We start from the raw sequence: 19,707 nt of genomic DNA, 5'->3' as shown, positions 1-19,707 counted from the left end.
ACCATCCATTGCAATAATGGATAGGACATCAGCTATGAGGCATTTGTTTGTACAAACTGCTGCTCACAACTAATGTTGTAATATAGTGTCTCCATCTGCTGGTGGTATTGAATAAGCAATAGTGCAATGATAGGGTCTGAAAAAGAAGAAAAATAAGAAGCAGCAGCATAGGAAAAAAGGAGGAAAGAAGGAAAACATGGAGAGAAGAAAAAAAGAAGGTTAAAAAAAAAGGTGAAAACATGTTTAAAAAAGTATTTCCATCTCTCTCTCTCTCTATATATGTATATATATATATATATATATATATATTTAAAAGAAAAAAAAATTATATATATATATATATATATATATATATATATACATATAGAAAGAGAGAAAGAGATAGATAGATAGATACATACATACATACATTACATACATTACATACATTACATACATACATACATACATACATATGTGTGTATTGTTGGAGTTGCAAACATGGGTGCACTTGACAAACTCAGTGCGGCTATTCCCCATTGAAAGATTGTTGCATCCAGGACCCTTAGCAGTGTGATATGCTACTCAATACCACTGGCATGGCCAGGTGTAAACAACATCTGACCTTTGTTGTGTATGTAACCATGGAGATTGTGATGTCACCTAGGCCCACCAAAGAACAGCCTTGTCAGAAGCAGCACTGCCATGAGCAGAAGCAGCAGATCCATAGGTTTTCAAATAAGCTGGATTTAACCAAGACAAGTGAGTCCAATAGGATGCAGGTATGTCCTCTATCCTTACAGCTTCCCGTGGCTGTTGGTTTTATACCGTTTGGGGACAGCCAAGGAGGCGTCAGCAGGCAACACAGGTAAGTGTGTGCTTGTGTGTGTGTGTGTGTGTGTGTTTCCTATGCAGATCCTAAACCCAGTATCAAATGCAAGTAGGAGGAGTAAGAAGGGTTCCTGCCAAAGCCAGGTTATGGATTGCATTTAAAAATGCTCCATCAGAGTGAAATGGACTCCCATCTTCCTGCTTAGCAATAATGATATGGGTTTAGGGTCTGCTGTGTGTACTGGTGGGTGACTGCCACCCAGCCAGAGTGTGTATGGGAGGCTGCCAGCCAGCCTCCCTTCCTACAAGTAGTGATGGTGCATGTGAAGGGGACAGCGTTGGTTCCTCCCCTTTCACAGTTATCACTTCTCATTCTTCCTTTTGGCTGGTATCAAATGTGGTGTCTGTTTATATCAGTTTAATATCTGATATGTCCCCTATCTGGTAGCATATATTAAGTGCACCACCAGGGTTCAGTGTTGGAAAGAAAGATTACCTGTTTATTTACTGCTGCAGCTGCTTGCTGGCTAGTCCAGTGGGCCCCTACTGCAGGCAAAAGACAATAGGTGGTGCCGCTTGTGTCTGGCCCCTGTTGGAGCGACCAGGCACAGGACTGCTGCTGCTGAATGTCCTCTTTAATTGAATAAGCTCAGCAACCAGCACACCTGTGCAGGTTGGACATGACATGATAGGTAGCTGTCTTTCAGGTAGTGGGTGCTGAATCTTGTTAATTGACATGGGGGTGTCATTGCTGTTGATTGACCATGCATTGGTACTGTGGTATTGGAATAATAAAAACAAATGTTGCCAGCCAACCATCCATTGCAATAATGGATAGGACATCAGCTATGAGGCATTTGTTTGTACAAACTGCTGCTCACAACTAATGTTGTAATATAGTGTCTCCATCTGCTGGTGGTATTGAATAAGCAATAGTGCAATGATAGGGTCTGAAAAAGAAGAAAAATAAGAAGCAGCAGCATAGGAAAAAAGGAGGAAAGAAGGAAAACATGGAGAGAAGAAAAAAAGAAGGTTAAAAAAAAAGGTGAAAACATGTTTAAAAAAGTATTTCCATCTCTCTCTCTCTCTATATATGTATATATATATATATATATATATATATTTAAAAGAAAAAAAAATTATATATATATATATATATATATATATATATATACATATAGAAAGAGAGAAAGAGATAGATAGATAGATACATACATACATACATTACATACATTACATACATTACATACATACATACATACATACATATGTGTGTATTGTTGGAGTTGCAAACATGGGTGCACTTGACAAACTCAGTGCGGCTATTCCCCATTGAAAGATTGTTGCATCCAGGACCCTTAGCAGTGTGATATGCTACTCAATACCACTGGCATGGCCAGGTGTAAACAACATCTGACCTTTGTTGTGTATGTAACCATGGAGATTGTGATGTCACCTAGGCCCACCAAAGAACAGCCTTGTCAGAAGCAGCACTGCCATGAGCAGAAGCAGCAGATCCATAGGTTTTCAAATAAGCTGGATTTAACCAAGACAAGTGAGTCCAATAGGATGCAGGTATGTCCTCTATCCTTACAGCTTCCCGTGGCTGTTGGTTTTATACCGTTTGGGGACAGCCAAGGAGGCGTCAGCAGGCAACACAGGTAAGTGTGTGCTTGTGTGTGTGTGTGTGTGTGTGTTTCCTATGCAGATCCTAAACCCAGTATCAAATGCAAGTAGGAGGAGTAAGAAGGGTTCCTGCCAAAGCCAGGTTATGGATTGCATTTAAAAATGCTCCATCAGAGTGAAATGGACTCCCATCTTCCTGCTTAGCAATAATGATATGGGTTTAGGGTCTGCTGTGTGTACTGGTGGGTGACTGCCACCCAGCCAGAGTGTGTATGGGAGGCTGCCAGCCAGCCTCCCTTCCTACAAGTAGTGATGGTGCATGTGAAGGGGACAGCGTTGGTTCCTCCCCTTTCACAGTTATCACTTCTCATTCTTCCTTTTGGCTGGTATCAAATGTGGTGTCTGTTTATATCAGTTTAATATCTGATATGTCCCCTATCTGGTAGCATATATTAAGTGCACCACCAGGGTTCAGTGTTGGAAAGAAAGATTACCTGTTTATTTACTGCTGCAGCTGCTTGCTGGCTAGTCCAGTGGGCCCCTACTGCAGGCAAAAGACAATAGGTGGTGCCGCTTGTGTCTGGCCCCTGTTGGAGCGACCAGGCACAGGACTGCTGCTGCTGAATGTCCTCTTTAATTGAATAAGCTCAGCAACCAGCACACCTGTGCAGGTTGGACATGACATGATAGGTAGCTGTCTTTCAGGTAGTGGGTGCTGAATCTTGTTAATTGACATGGGGGTGTCATTGCTGTTGATTGACCATGCATTGGTACTGTGGTATTGGAATAATAAAAACAAATGTTGCCAGCCAACCATCCATTGCAATAATGGATAGGACATCAGCTATGAGGCATTTGTTTGTACAAACTGCTGCTCACAACTAATGTTGTAATATAGTGTCTCCATCTGCTGGTGGTATTGAATAAGCAATAGTGCAATGATAGGGTCTGAAAAAGAAGAAAAATAAGAAGCAGCAGCATAGGAAAAAAGGAGGAAAGAAGGAAAACATGGAGAGAAGAAAAAAAGAAGGTTAAAAAAAAAGGTGACAACATGTTTAAAAAAGTATTTCCATCTCTCTCTCTATATATATGTATATATATATATATATATATATATATATATATAAAAGAAAAAAAATGATATATATATATATATATATACATAAAGAGAGAGTGAAAGAGATAGATAGATAGATAGATAGATATAGATAGATATAGATAGATATAGATAGATACACATAGATACACATAGATACACATACATACATACATACATACATACATATGTGTGTATTGTTGGAGTTGCAAACATGGGTGCACTTGACAAACTCAGTGCGGCTATTCCCCATTGAAAGATTGTTGCATCCAGGACCCTTAGCACTGTGATATGCTACTCAATACCACTGGCATGGCCAGATGTAAACAACATCTGACCTTTGTTGTGTATGTAACCATGGAGATTGTGATGTCACCTAGGCCCACCAAAGAACAGCCTTGTCAGAAGCAGCACTGCCATGAGCAGAAGCAGCAGCACCATAGGTTTTCAAATAAGCTGGATTTAACCAAGACAAGTGAGTCCAATAGGATGCAGGTATGTCCTCTATCCTTACAGCTTCCCGTGGCTGTTGGTTTTATACCGTTTGGGGACAGCCAAGGAGGCGTTAGCAGGCAACACAGGTAAGTATGTGCTTGTGTGTGTGTGTGTGTGTTTCCTATGCAGATCCTAAACCCAGTATCAAATGCAAGTAGGAGGAGTAAGAAGGGTTCCTGCCAAAGCCAGGTTATGGATTGCATTTAAAAATGGTCCATCAGAGTGAAATGGACTCCCATCTTCCTGCTTAGCAATAATGATATGGGTTTACGGCCTGCTGTGTGTACTGGTGGGTGACTGCCACCCAGCCAGAGTGTGTATGGGAGGCTGCCAGCCAGCCTACCTTCCTACAAGTAGTGATGGTGCATGTGAAGGGGACAGCGTTGGTTCCTCCCCTTTCACAGTTATCACTTCTCATTCTTCCTTTTGGCTGGTATCAAATGTGGTGTCTGTTTATATCAGTTTAATATCTGATATGTCCCCTATCTGGTAGCATATATTAAATGCACCACCAGGGTTCAGTGTTGGAAAGAAAGATTACCTGTTTATTTGCTGCAGCTGCTTGCTGGCTAGTCCATTGGGCCCCTACTGCAGGCAAAAGACAATAGGTGGTGCCGCTTGTGTCTGGCCCCTGTTGGAGCGACCAGGCACAGGACTGCTGCTGCTGAATGTCCTCTTTAATTGAATAAGCTCAGCAACCAGCACACCTGTGCAGGTTGGACATGACATGATAGGTAGCTGTCTTTCAGGTAGTGGGTGCTGAATCTTGTTAATTGACATGGGGGTGTCATTGCTGTTGATTGACCATGCATTGGTACTGTGGTATTGGAATAATAAAAACAAATGTTGCCAGCCAACCATCCATTGCAATAATGGATAGGACATCAGCTATGAGGCATTTGTTTGTACAAACTGCTGCTCACAACTAATGTTGTAATATAGTGTCTCCATCTGCTGGTGGTATTGAATAAGCAATAGTGCAATGATAGGGTCTGAAAAAGAAGAAAAATAAGAAGCAGCAGCATAGGAAAAAAGGAGGAAAGAAGGAAGGTTAAAAAAAAAGGTGAAAACATGTTTAAAAAAGTATTTCCATCTCTCTCTCTCTCTCTCTCTCTCTCTCTCTCTCTCTCTCTCTCTCTCTATATATATATATATACATATAGAAAGAGAGAAAGAGATAGATAGATAGATAGATAGATACATACATACATACATACATACATACATACATATGTGTGTATTGTTGGAGTTGCAAACATGGGTGCACTTGACAAACTCAGTGTGGCTATTCCCCATTGAAAGATTGTTGCATCCAGGACCCTTAGCACTGTGATATGCTACTCAATACCACTGGCATGGCCAGGTGTAAACAACATCTGACCTTTGTTGTGTATGTAACCATGGAGATTGTGATGTCACCTAGGCCCACCAAAGAACAGCCTTGTCAGAAGCAGCACTGCCATGAGCAGAAGCAGCAGATCCATAGGTTTTCAAATAACCTGGATTTAACCAAGACAAGTGAGTCCAATAGGATGCAGGTATGTCCTCTATCCTTACAGCTTCCCGTGGCTGTTGGTTTTATACCGTTTGGGGACAGCCAAGGAGGCGTCAGCAGGCAACACAGGTAAGTGTGTGCTTGTGTGTGTGTGTGTGTTTCCTATGCAGATCCTAAACCCAGTATCAAATGCAAGTAGGAGGAATAAGAAGGGTTCCTGCCAAAGCCAGGTTATGGATTGCATTTAAAAATGGTCCATCAGAGTGAAATGGACTCCCATCTTCCTGCTTAGCAATAATGATATGGGTTTAGGGTCTGCTGTGTGTACTGGTGGGTGACTGCCACCCAGCCAGAGTGTGTATGGGAGGCTGCAAGCCAGCCTCCCTTCCTACAAGTAGTGATGGTGCATGTGAAGGGGACAGCGTTGGTTCCTCCCCTTTCACAGTTATCACTTCTCATTCTTCCTTTTGGCTGGTATCAAATGTGGTGTCTGTTTATATCAGTTTAATATCTGATATGTCCCCTATCTGATAGCATATATTAAATGCACCACCAGGATTCAGTGTTGGAAAGAAAGATTACCTGTTTATTTGCTGCAGCTGCTTGCTGGCTAGTCCAGTGGGCCCCTACTGCAGGCAAAAGACAATAGGTGGTGCCGCTTGTGTCTGGCCCCTGTTGGAGCGACCAGGCACAGGACTGCTGCTGCTGAATGTCCTCTTTAATTGAATAAGCTCAGCAACCAGCACACCTGTGCAGGTTGGACATGACATGATAGGTAGCTGTCTTTCAGGTAGTGGGTGCTGAATCTTGTTAATTGACATGGGGGTGTCATTGCTGTTGATTGACCATGCATTGGTACTGTGGTATTGGAATAATTAAAACAAATGTTGCCAGCCAGCCATCCATTGCAATAATGGATAGGACATCAGCTATGAGGCATTTGTTTGTACAAACTGCTGCTCACGACTAATGTTGTAATATAGTGTCTCCATCTGCTGGTGGTATTGAATAAGCAATAGTGCAATGATAGGGTCTGAAAAAGGAGTAAAATAAGAAGCAGCAGCATAGGAAAAAAGGAGGAAAGAAGGAAAACATGGAGAGAAGAAAAAAAGAAGGTTAAAAAAAAAGGTGAAAACATGTTTAAAAAAGTATTTCCATCTCTCTCTCTCTATATATGTATATATATATATATATATATATATATATTTAAAAGAAAAAAAAATTATATATATATATATATATACATATAGAAAAAGAGATAGATAGATAGATAGATAGATACATACATACATACATACATACATACATACATACATATGTGTGTATTGTTGGAGTTGCAAACATGGGTGCACTTGACAAACTCAGTGCGGCTATTCCCCATTGAAAGATTGTTGCATCCAGGACCCTTAGCAATGTGATATGCTACTCAATACCACTGGCATGGCCAGGTGTAAACAACATCTGACCTTTGTTGTGTATGTAACCATGGAGATTGTGATGTCACCTAGGCCCACCAAAGAACAGCCTTGTCAGAAGCAGCACTGCCATGAGCAGAAGCAGCAGATCCATAGGTTTTCAAATAAGCTGGATTTAACCAAGACAAGTGAGTCCAATAGGATGCAGGTATGTCCTCTATCCTTACAGCTTCCCGTGGCTGTTGGTTTTATACCGTTTGGGGACAGCCAAGGAGGCGTCAGCAGGCAACACAGGTAAGTGTGTGCTTGTGTGTGTGTGTGTGTGTGTGTGTGTGTGTGTTTCCTATGCAGATCCTAAACCCAGTATCAAATGCAAGTAGGAGGAGTAAGAAGGGTTCCTGCCAAAGCCAGGTTATGGATTGCATTTAAAAATGGTCCATCAGAGTGAAATGGACTCCCATCTTCCTGCTTAGCAATAATGATATGGGTTTAGGGTCTGCTGTGTGTACTGGTGGGTGACTGCCACCCAGCCAGAGTGTGTATGGGAGGCTGCCAGCCAGCCTCCCTTACTACAAGTAGTGATGGTGCATGTGAAGGGGACAGCGTTGGTTCCTCCCCTTTCACAGTTATCACTTCTCATTCTTCCTTTTGGCTGGTATCAAATGTGGTGTCTGTTTATATCAGTTTAATATCTGATATGTCCCCTCTCTGGTAGCATATATTAAGTGCACCACCAGGGTTCAGTGTTGGAAAGAAAGATTACCTGTTTATTTGCTGCAGCTGCTTGCTGGCTAGTCCAGTGGGCCCCTACTGCAGGCAAAAGACAATAGGTGGTGCCGCTTGTGTCTGGCCCCTGTTGGAGCGAACAGGCACAGGACTGCTGCTGCTGAATGTCCTCTTTAATTGAATAAGCTCAGCAACCAGCACACCTGTGCAGGTTGGACATGACATGATAGGTAGCTGTCTTTCAGGTAGTGGGTGCTGAATCTTGTTAATTGACATGGGGGTGTCATTGCTGTTGATTGACCATGCATTGGTACTGTGGTATTGGAATAATAAAAACAAATGTTGCCAGCCAACCATCCATTGCAATAATGGATAGGACATCAGCTATGAGGCATTTGTTTGTACAAACTGCTGCTCACAACTAATGTTGTAATATAGTGTCTCCATCTGCTGGTGGTATTGAATAAGCAATAGTGCAATGATAGGGTCTGAAAAAGAAGAAAAATAAGAAGCAGCAGCATAGGAAAAAAGGAGGAAAGAAGGAAAACATGGAGAGAAGAAAAAAAGAAGGTAAAAAAAAGGTGACAACATGTTTAAAAAAGTATTTCCATCTCTCTCTCTCTCTATATATGTATATATATATATATATATATATATATATATATATATTTAAAAGAAAAAAAAATTATATATATATATATATATACATATAGAGAGAGAGAAAGAGATAGATAGATAGATAGATAGATAGAGAGATAGAAAGATAGATACACATACATACATACATACATACATACATACATACATACATACATATGTGTGTATTGTTGGAGTTGCAAACATGGGTGCACTTGACAAACTCAGTGCGGCTATTCCCCATTGAAAGATTGTTGCATCCAGGACCCTTAGCACTGTGATATGCTACTCAATACCACTGGCATGGCCAGGTGTAAACAACATCTGACCTTTGTTGTGTATGTAACCATGGAGATTGTGATGTCACCTAGGCCCACCAAAGAACAGCCTTGTCAGAAACAGCACTGCCATGATCAGAAGCAGCAGCACCATAAGTTTTCAAATAAGCTGGATTTAACCAAGACAAGTGAGTCCAATAGGATGCAGGTATGTCCTCTATCCTTACAGCTTCCCGTGGCTGTTGGTTTTATACCGTTTGGGGACAGCCAAGGAGGCGTCAGCAGGCAACACAGGTAAGTGTGTGCTTGTGTGTGTGTGTTTCCTATGCAGATCCTAAACCCAGTATCAAATGCAAGTAGGAGGAGTAAGAAGGGTTCCTGCCAAAGGCAGGTTATGGATTGCATTTAAAAATGGTCCATCAGAGTGAAATGGACTCCCATCTTCCTGCTTAGCAATAATGATATGGGTTTAGGGCCTGCTGTGTGTACTGGTGGGTGACTGCCACCCAGCCAGAGTGTGTATGGGAGGCTGCCAGCCAGCCTCCCTTCCTACAAGTAGTGATGGTGCATGTGAAGGGGACAGCGTTGGTTCCTCCCCTTTCACAGTTATCACTTCTCATTCTTCCTTTTGGCTGGTATCAAATGTGGTGTCTGTTTATATAAGTTTAATATCTGATATGTCCCCCTATCTGGTAGCATATATTAAGTGCACCACCAGGATTCAGTGTTGGAAAGAAAGATTACCTGTTTATTTGCTGCAGCTGCTTGCTGGCTAGTCCAGTGGGCCCCTACTGCAGGCAAAAGACAATAGGTGGTGCTGCTTGTGTCTGGCCCCTGTTGGAGCGACCAGGCACAGGACTGCTGCTGCTGAATGTCCTCTTTAATTGAATAAGCTCAGCAACCAGCACACCTGTGCAGGTTGGACATGACATGATAGGTAGCTGTCTTTCAGGTAGTGGGTGCTGAATCTTGTTAATTGACATGGGGGTGTCATTGCTGTTGATTGACCATGCATTGGTACTGTGGTATTGGAATAATTAAAACAAATGTTGCCAGCCAGCCATCCATTGCAATAATGGATAGGACATCAGCTATGAGGCATTTGTTTGTACAAACTGCTGCTCACGACTAATGTTGTAATATAGTGTCTCCATCTGCTGGTGGTATTGAATAAGCAATAGTGCAATGATAGGGTCTGAAAAAGGAGTAAAATAAGAAGCAGCAGCATAGGAAAAAAGGAGGAAAGAAGGAAAACATGGAGAGAAGAAAAAAAGAAGGTAAAAAAAAGGTGAAAACATGTTTAAAAAAGTATTTCCATCTCTCTCTCTCTATATATATGTATATATATATATATATATATATATATATATATATATATATTTAAAAGAAAAAAAATTTATATATATATATATATATATACATATAGAGAGAGAGAAAGAGATAGATAGATAGATAGATACACATACATACATACATACATACATACATACAACATACATACATACATACATATGTGTGTATTGTTGGAGTTGCAAACATGGGTGCACTTGACAAACTCAGTGCGGCTATTCCCCATTGAAAGATTGTTGCATCCAGGAACCTTAGCACTGTGATATGCTACTCAATACCACTGGCATGGCCAGGTGTAAACAACATCTGACCTTTGTTGTGTATGTAACCATGGAGATTGTGATGTCACCTAGGCCCACCAAAGAACAGCCTTGTCAGAAGCAGCACTGCCATGATCAGAAGCAGCAGCACCATAAGTTTTCAAATAAGCTGGATTTAACCAAGACAAGTGAGTCCAATAGGATGCAGTTATGTCCTCTATCCTTACAGCTTCCCGTGGCTGTTGGTTTTATACCGTTTGGGGACAGCCAAGGAGGCGTCAGCAGGCAACACAGGTAAGTGTGTGCTTGTGTGTGTGTGTGTGTGTGTGTTTCCTATGCAGATCCTAAACCCAGTATCAAATGCAAGTAGGAGGAGTAAGAAGGGTTCCTGCCAAAGCCAGGTTATGGATTGCATTTAAAAATGGTCCATCAGAGTGAAATGGACTCCCATCTTCCTGCTTAGCAATAATGATATGGGTTTAGGGCCTGCTGTGTGTACTGGTGGGTGACTGCCACCCAGCCAGAGTGTGTATGGGAGGCTGCCAGCCAGCCTACCTTCCTACAAGTAGTGATGGTGCATGTGAAGGGGACAGCGTTGGTTCCTCCCCTTTCACAGTTATCACTTCTCATTCTTCCTTTTGGCTGGTATCAAATGTGGTGTCTGTTTATATCAGTATACTATCTGATATGTCCCCTATCTGGTAGCATATATTAAGTGCACCACCAGGGTTCAGTGTTGGAAAGAAAGATTACCTGTTTATTTACTGCTGCAGCTGCTTGCTGGCTAGTCCAGTGGGCCCCTACTGCAGGCAAAAGACAATAGGTGGTGCCGCTTGTGTCTGGCCCCTGTTGGAGCGACCAGGCACAGGACTGCTGCTGCTGAATGTCCTCTTTAATTGAATAAGCTCAGCAACCAGCACACCTGTGCAGGTTGGACATGACATGATAGGTAGCTGTCTTTCAGGTAGTGGGTGCTGAATCTTGTTAATTGACATGGGGGTGTCATTGCTGTTGATTGACCATGCATTGGTACTGTGGTATTGGAATAATAAAAACAAATGTTGCCAGCCAACCATCCATTGCAATAATGGATAGGACATCAGCTATGAGGCATTTGTTTGTACAAACTGCTGCTCACAACTAATGTTGTAATATAGTGTCTCCATCTGCTGGTGGTATTGAATAAGCAATAGTGCAATGATAGGGTCTGAAAAAGAAGAAAAATAAGAAGCAGCAGCATAGGAAAAAAGGAGGAAAGAAGGAAAACATGGAGAGAAGAAAAAAAGAAGGTTAAAAAAAAAGGTGAAAACATGTTTAAAAAAGTATTTCCATCTCTCTCTCTCTATATATGTATATATATATATATATATATATATATATATATATATATATATATATTTAAAAGAAAAAAAAATTATATATATATATATATATATACATATAGAAAAAGAGAAGAGAGATAGATAGATAGATAGATAGATAGATAGATACATACATACATACATACATACATACATACGTGTGTATTGTTGGAGTTGCAAACATGGGTGCACTTGACAAACTCAGTGCGGCTATTCCCCATTGAAAGATTGTTGCATCCAGGACCCTTAGCAATGTGATATGCTACTCAATACCACTGGCATGGCCAGGTGTAAACAACATCTGACCTTTGTTGTGTATGTAACCATGGAGATTGTGATGTCACCTAGGCCCACCAAAGAACAGCCTTGTCAGAAGCAGCACTGCCATGAGCAGAAGCAGCAGATCCATAGGTTTTCAAATAAGCTGGATTTAACCAAGACAAGTGAGTCCAATAGGATGCAGGTATGTCCTCTATCCTTACAGCTTCCCGTGGCTGTTGGTTTTATACCGTTTGGGGACAGCCAAGGAGGCGTCAGCAGGCAACACAGGTAAGTGTGTGCTTGTGTGTGTGTGTGTGTGTGTGTGTTTCCTATGCAGATCCTAAACCCAGTATCAAATGCAAGTAGGAGGAGTAAGAAGGGTTCCTGCCAAAGCCAGGTTATGGATTGCATTTAAAAATGGTCCATCAGAGTGAAATGGACTCCCATCTTCCTGCTTAGCAATAATGATATGGGTTTAGGGTCTGCTGTGTGTACTGGTGGGTGACTGCCACCCAGCCAGAGTGTGTATGGGAGGCTGCCAGCCAGCCTCCCTTACTACAAGTAGTGATGGTGCATGTGAAGGGGACAGCGTTGGTTCCTCCCCTTTCACAGTTATCACTTCTCATTCTTCCTTTTGGCTGGTATCAAATGTGGTGTCTGTTTATATCAGTTTAATATCTGATATGTCCCCTCTCTGGTAGCATATATTAAGTGCACCACCAGGGTTCAGTGTTGGAAAGAAAGATTACCTGTTTATTTGCTGCAGCTGCTTGCTGGCTAGTCCAGTGGGCCCCTACTGCAGGCAAAAGACAATAGGTGGTGCCGCTTGTGTCTGGCCCCTGTTGGAGCGACCAGGCACAGGACTGCTGCTGCTGAATGTCCTCTTTAATTGAATAAGCTCAGCAACCAGCACACCTGTGCAGGTTGGACATGACATGATAGGTAGCTGTCTTTCAGGTAGTGGGTGCTGAATCTTGTTAATTGACATGGGGGTGTCATTGCTGTTGATTGACCATGCATTGGTACTGTGGTATTGGAATAATAAAAACAAATGTTGCCAGCCAACCATCCATTGCAATAATGGATAGGACATCAGCTATGAGGCATTTGTTTGTACAAACTGCTGCTCACAACTAATGTTGTAATATAGTGTCTCCATCTGCTGGTGGTATTGAATAAGCAATAGTGCAATGATAGGGTCTGAAAAAGAAGAAAAATAAGAAGCAGCAGCATAGGAAAAAAGGAGGAAAGAAGGAAAACATGGAGAGAAGAAAAAAAGAAGGTTAAAAAAAAAGGTGAAAACATGTTTAAAAAAGTATTTCCATCTCTCTCTCTCTATATATGTATATATATATATATATATATATATATATATATATATATATATATATTTAAAAGAAAAAAAAATTATATATATATATATATATATATATACATATAGAAAAAGAGAAAGAGATAGATAGATAGATAGATACATAGATACATACATACATACATACATACATACATACATACGTGTGTATTGTTGGAGTTGCAAACATGGGTGCACTTGACAAACTCAGTGCGGCTATTCCCCATTGAAAGATTGTTGCATCCAGGACCCTTAGCAATGTGATATGCTACTCAATACCACTGGCATGGCCAGGTGTAAACAACATCTGACCTTTGTTGTGTATGTAACCATGGAGATTGTGATGTCACCTAGGCCCACCAAAGAACAGCCTTGTCAGAAGCAGCACTGCCATGAGCAGAAGCAGCAGATCCATAGGTTTTCAAATAAGCTGGATTTAACCAAGACAAGTGAGTCCAATAGGATGCAGGTATGTCCTCTATCCTTACAGCTTCCCGTGGCTGTTGGTTTTATACCGTTTGGGGACAGCCAAGGAGGCGTCAGCAGGCAACACAGGTAAGTGTGTGCTTGTGTGTGTGTGTGTGTGTGTGTTTCCTATGCAGATCCTAAACCCAGTATCAAATGCAAGTAGGAGGAGTAAGAAGGGTTCCTGCCAAAGCCAGGTTATGGATTGCATTTAAAAATGGTCCATCAGAGTGAAATGGACTCCCATCTTCCTGCTTAGCAATAATGATATGGGTTTAGGGTCTGCTGTGTGTACTGGTGGGTGACTGCCACCCAGCCAGAGTGTGTATGGGAGGCTGCCAGCCAGCCTCCCTTACTACAAGTAGTGATGGTGCATGTGAAGGGGACAGCGTTGGTTCCTCCCCTTTCACAGTTATCACTTCTCATTCTTCCTTTTGGCTGGTATCAAATGTGGTGTCTGTTTATATCAGTTTAATATCTGATATGTCCCCTCTCTGGTAGCATATATTAAGTGCACCACCAGGGTTCAGTGTTGGAAAGAAAGATTACCTGTTTATTTGCTGCAGCTGCTTGCTGGCTAGTCCAGTGGGCCCCTACTGCAGGCAAAAGACAATAGGTGGTGCCGCTTGTGTCTGGCCCCTGTTGGAGCGACCAGGCACAGGACTGCTGCTGCTGAATGTCCTCTTTAATTGAATAAGCTCAGCAACCAGCACACCTGTGCAGGTTGGACATGACATGATAGGTAGCTGTCTTTCAGGTAGTGGGTGCTGAATCTTGTTAATTGACATGGGGGTGTCATTGCTGTTGATTGACCATGCATTGGTACTGTGGTATTGGAATAATAAAAACAAATGTTGCCAGCCAACCATCCATTGCAATAATGGATAGGACATCAGCTATGAGGCATTTGTTTGTACAAACTGCTGCTCACAACTAATGTTGTAATATAGTGTCTCCATCTGCTGGTGGTATTGAATAAGCAATAGTGCAATGATAGGGTCTGAAAAAGAAGAAAAATAAGAAGCAGCAGCATAGGAAAAAAGGAGGAAAGAAGGAAAACATGGAGAGAAGAAAAAAAGAAGGTAAAAAAAAGGTGAAAACATGTTTAAAAAAGTATTTCCATCTCTCTCTCTCTCTCTATATATGTATATATATATATATATATATATATATATATATATATATATATATATTTAAAAGAAAAAAAAATTATATATATATATATATATACATATAGAGAGAGAGAAAGAGATAGATAGATAGATAGATAGAGAGATAGATACACATACATACATACATACATACATACATACATACATAAATACATATGTGTGTATTGTTGGAGTTGCAAACATGGGTGCACTTGACAAACTCAGTGCGGCTATTCCCCATTGAAAGATTGTTGCATCCAGGACCCTTAGCACTGTGATATGCTACTCAATACCACTGGCATGGCCAGGTGTAAACAACATCTGACCTTTGTTGTGTATGTAACCATGGAGATTGTGATGTCACCTAGGCCCACCAAAGAACAGCCTTGTCAGAAACAGCACTGCCATGATCAGAAGCAGCAGCACCATAAGTTTTCAAATAAGCTGGATTTAACCAAGACAAGTGAGTCCAATAGGATGCAGGTATGTCCTCTATCCTTACAGCTTCCCGTGGCTGTTGGTTTTATACCGTTTGGGGACAGCCAAGGAGGCGTCAGCAGGCAACACAGGTAAGTGTGTGCTTGTGTGTGTGTGTTTCCTATGCAGATCCTAAACCCAGTATCAAATGCAAGTAGGAGGAGTAAGAAGGGTTCCTGCCAAAGGCAGGTTATGGATTGCATTTAAAAATGGTCCATCAGAGTGAAATGGACTCCCATCTTCCTGCTTAGCAATAATGATATGGGTTTAGGGCCTGCTGTGTGTACTGGTGGGTGACTGCCACCCAGCCAGAGTGTGTATGGGAGGCTGCCAGCCAGCCTCCCTTCCTACAAGTAGTGATGGTGCATGTGAAGGGGACAGCGTTGGTTCCTCCCCTTTCACAGTTATCACTTCTCATTCTTCCTTTTGGCTGGTATCAAATGTGGTGTCTGTTTATATAAGTTTAATATCTGATATGTCCCCTATCTGGTAGCATATATTAAGTGCACCACCAGGGTTCAGTGTTGGAAAGAAAGATTACCTGTTTATTTACTGCTGCAGCTGCTTGCTGGCTAGTCCAGTGGGCCCCTACTGCAGGCAAAAGACAATAGGTGGTGCCGCTTGTGTCTGGCCCCTGTTGGAGCGACCAGGCACAGGACTGCTGCTGCTGAATGTCCTCTTTAATTGAATAAGCTCAGCAACCAGCACACCTGTGCAGGTTGAACATGACATGATAGGTAGCTGTCTTTCAGGTAGTGGGTGCTGAATCTTGTTAATTGACATGGGGGTGTCATTGCTGTTGATTGACCATGCATTGGTACTGTGGTATTGGAATAATAAAAACAAATGTTGCCAGCCAACCATCCATTGCAATAATGGATAGGACATCAGCTATGAGGCATTTGTTTGTACAAACTGCTGCTCACAACTAATGTTGTAATATAGTGTCTCCATCTGCTGGTGGTATTGAATAAGCAATAGTGCAATGATAGGGTCTGAAAAAGAAGAAAAATAAGAAGCAGCAGCATAGGAAAAAAGGAGGAAAGAAGGAAAACATGGAGAGAAGAAAAAAAGAAGGTTAAAAAAAAAGGTGAAAACATGTTTAAAAAAGTATTTCCATCTCTCTCTCTCTCTATATATGTATATATATATATATATATATATATATATATATATATATTTAAAAGAAAAAAAAATTATATATATATATATATATATATATATATATATACATATATATATATATATACATATAGAAAGAGAGATAGATAGATAGATAGATAGATAGATAGATAGATAGATAGATACATACATACATACATACATACATACATACATACATACATACATATGTGTGTATTGTTGGAGTTGCAAACATGGGTGCACTTGACAAACTCAGTGCGGCTATTCCCCATTGAAAGATTGTTGCATCCAGGACCCTTAGCACTGTGATATGCTACTCAATACCACTGGCATGGCCAGGTGTAAACAACATCTGACCTTTGTTGTGTATGTAACCATGGAGATTGTGATGTCACCTAGGCCCACCAAAGAACAGCCTTGTCAGAAGCAGCACTGCCATGAGCAGAAGCAGCAGATCCATAGGTTTTCAAATAAGCTGGATTTAACCAAGACAAGTGAGTCCAATAGGATGCAGGTATGTCCTCTATCCTTACAGCTTCCCGTGGCTGTTGGTTTTATACCGTTTGGGGACAGCCAAGGAGGCGTCAGCAGGCAACACAGGTAATTGTGTGCTTGTGTGTGTGTGTTTCCTATGCAGATCCTAAACCCAGTATCAAATGCAAGTAGGAGGAGTAAGAAGGGTTCCTGCCAAAGCCAGGTTATGGATTGCATTTAAAAATGGTCCATCAGAGTGAAATGGACTCCCATCTTCCTGCTTAGCAATAATGATATGGGTTTAGGGTCTGCTGTGTGTACTGGTGGGTGACTGCCACCCAGCCAGAGTGTGTATGGGAGGCTGCCAGCCAGCCTCCCTTCCTACAAGTAGTGATGGTGCATGTGAAGGGGACAGCGTTGGTTCCTCCCCTTTCACAGTTATCACTTCTCATTCTTCCTTTTGGCTGGTATCAAATGTGGTGTCTGTTTATATCAGTTTAATATCTGATATGTCCCCTATCTGGTAGCATATATTAAGTGCACCACCAGGGTTCAGTGTTGGAAAGAAAGATTACCTGTTTATTTGCTGCAGCTGCTTGCTGGCTAGTCCAGTGGGCCCCTACTGCAGGCAAAAGACAATAGGTGGTGCCGCTTGTGTCTGGCCCCTGTTGGAGCGACCAGGCACAGGACTGCTGCTGCTGAATGTCCTCTTTAATTGAATAAGCTCAGCAACCAGCACACCTGTGCAGGTTGGACATGACATGATAGGTAGCTGTCTTTCAGGTAGTGGGTGCTGAATCTTGTTAATTGACCATGCATTGGTACTGTGGTATTGGAATAATTAAAACAAATGTTGCCAGCCAGCCATCCATTGCAATAATGGATAGGACATCAACTATGAGGCATTTGTTTGAACAAACTGCTGCTCACAACTAATGTTGTAATATAGTGTCTCCATCTGCTGGTGGTATTGAATAAGCAATAGTGCAATGATAGGGTCTGAAAAAGAAGAAAAATAAGAAGCAACAGCATAGGAAAAAAGGAGGAAAGAAGGAAAACATGGAGAGAAGAAAAAAAGAAGGTAAAAAAAAGGTGAAAACATGTTTAAAAAAGTATTTCCATCTCTCTCTCTATATATATATGTATATATATATATATATATATATTTAAAAGAAAAAAAATTATATATATATATATATATATATATATATATACATATAGAGAGAGAGAAAGAGATAGATAGATAGATAGATACACATACATACATACATATGTGTGTATTGTTGGAGTTGCAAACATGGGTGCACTTGACAAACTCAGTGCGGCTATTCCCCATTGAAAGATTGTTGCATCCAGGACCCTTAGCACTGTGATATGCTACTCAATACCACTGGCATGGCCAGGTGTAAACAACATCTGACCTTTGTTGTGTATGTAACCATGGAGATTGTGATGTCACCTAGGCCCACCAAAGAACAGCCTTGTCAGAAGCAGCAGCACCATAAGTTTTCAAATAAGCTGGATTTAACCAAGACAAGTGAGTCCAATAGGATGCAGGTATGTCCTCTATCCTTACAGCTTCCCGTGGCTGTTGGTTTTATACCGTTTGGGGACAGCCAAGGAGGCGTCAGCAGGCAACACAGGTAAGTGTGTGCTTGTGTGTGTGTGTGTGTGTTTCCTATGCAGATCCTAAACCCAGTATCAAATGCAAGTAGGAGGAGTAAGAAGGGTTCCTGCCAAAGCCAGGTTATGGATTGCATTTAAAAATGGTCCATCAGAGTGAAATGGACTCCCATCTTCCTGCTTAACAATAATGATATGGGTTTAGGGCCTGCTGTGTGTACTGGTGGGTGACTGCCACCCAGCCAGAGTGTGTATGGGAGGCTTCCAGCCAGCCTCCCTTCCTACAAGTAGTGATGGTGCATGTGAAGGGGACAGCGTTGGTTCCTCCCCTTTCACAGTTATCACTTCTCATTCTTCTTTTTGGCTGGTATCAAATGTGGTGTCTGTTTATATCAGTTTAATATCTGATATGTTCCCTATCTGGTAGCATATATTAAGTGCACCACCAGGGTTCAGTGTTGGAAAGAAAGATTACCTGTTTATTTACTACTGCTGTAGTTGCTTGCTGGCTAGTCCAGTGGGCCCCTACTGCAGGCAAAAGACAATAGGTGGTGCCGCTTGTGTCTGGCCACTGTTGGAGCGACCAGGCACAGGACTGCTGCTGCTGAATGTCCTCTTTAATTGAATAAGCTCAGCAACCAGCACACCTGTGCAGGTTGAACATGACATGATAGGTAGCTGTCTTTCAGGTAGCTGGTGCTGAATCTTGTTAATTGACATGGGGGTGTCATTGCTGTTGATTGACCATGCATTAGTACTGTGGTATTGGAATAATAAAAACAAATGTTGCCAGCCAACCATCCATTGCAATAATGGATAGGACATCAGCTATGAGGCATTTGTTTGTACAAACTGCTGCTCACAACTAATGTTGTAATATAGTGTCTCCATCTGCTGGTGGTATTGAATAAGCAATAGTGCAATGATAGGGTCTGAAAAAGAAGAAAAATAAGAAGCAGCAGCATAGGAAAAAAGGAGGAAAGAAGGAAAACATGGAGAGAAGAAAAAAAGAAGGTTAAAAAAAAAGGTGAAAACATGTTTAAAAAAGTATTTCCATCTCTCTCTCTCTCTATATATGTATATACATATATATATATATATATATATATATATATATATATATATATATTTAAAAGAAAAAAAAATTATATATATATATATATATATATATATATATACATAAAGAAAGAGAGAAAGAGATAGATAGATAGATA

At 41.3% G+C, this 19,707-nt stretch overlaps 2 pseudogenes; both read left to right on the top strand.

Annotated features, from left to right (window-relative positions):
- The first annotated feature begins 4,438 nt into the window (after positions 1–4,438).
- LOC130319431 (U2 spliceosomal RNA) lies at positions 4,439–4,541 on the top strand (annotated as a pseudogene).
- Positions 4,542–18,838: 14,297 nt separating this feature from the next.
- Positions 18,839–18,941, top strand: LOC130319433 (U2 spliceosomal RNA; annotated as a pseudogene).
- The last annotated feature ends 766 nt before the right edge of the window (positions 18,942–19,707 follow it).

This window comes from Hyla sarda, unplaced genomic scaffold (assembly GCF_029499605.1).
Source record: "Hyla sarda isolate aHylSar1 unplaced genomic scaffold, aHylSar1.hap1 scaffold_2129, whole genome shotgun sequence".
Classification (NCBI taxonomy): Eukaryota; Metazoa; Chordata; class Amphibia; order Anura; family Hylidae; genus Hyla; species Hyla sarda.
Note: the sequence above shows the minus strand (reverse complement) of the source record. Positions and strands in the feature narration are given on the sequence as shown.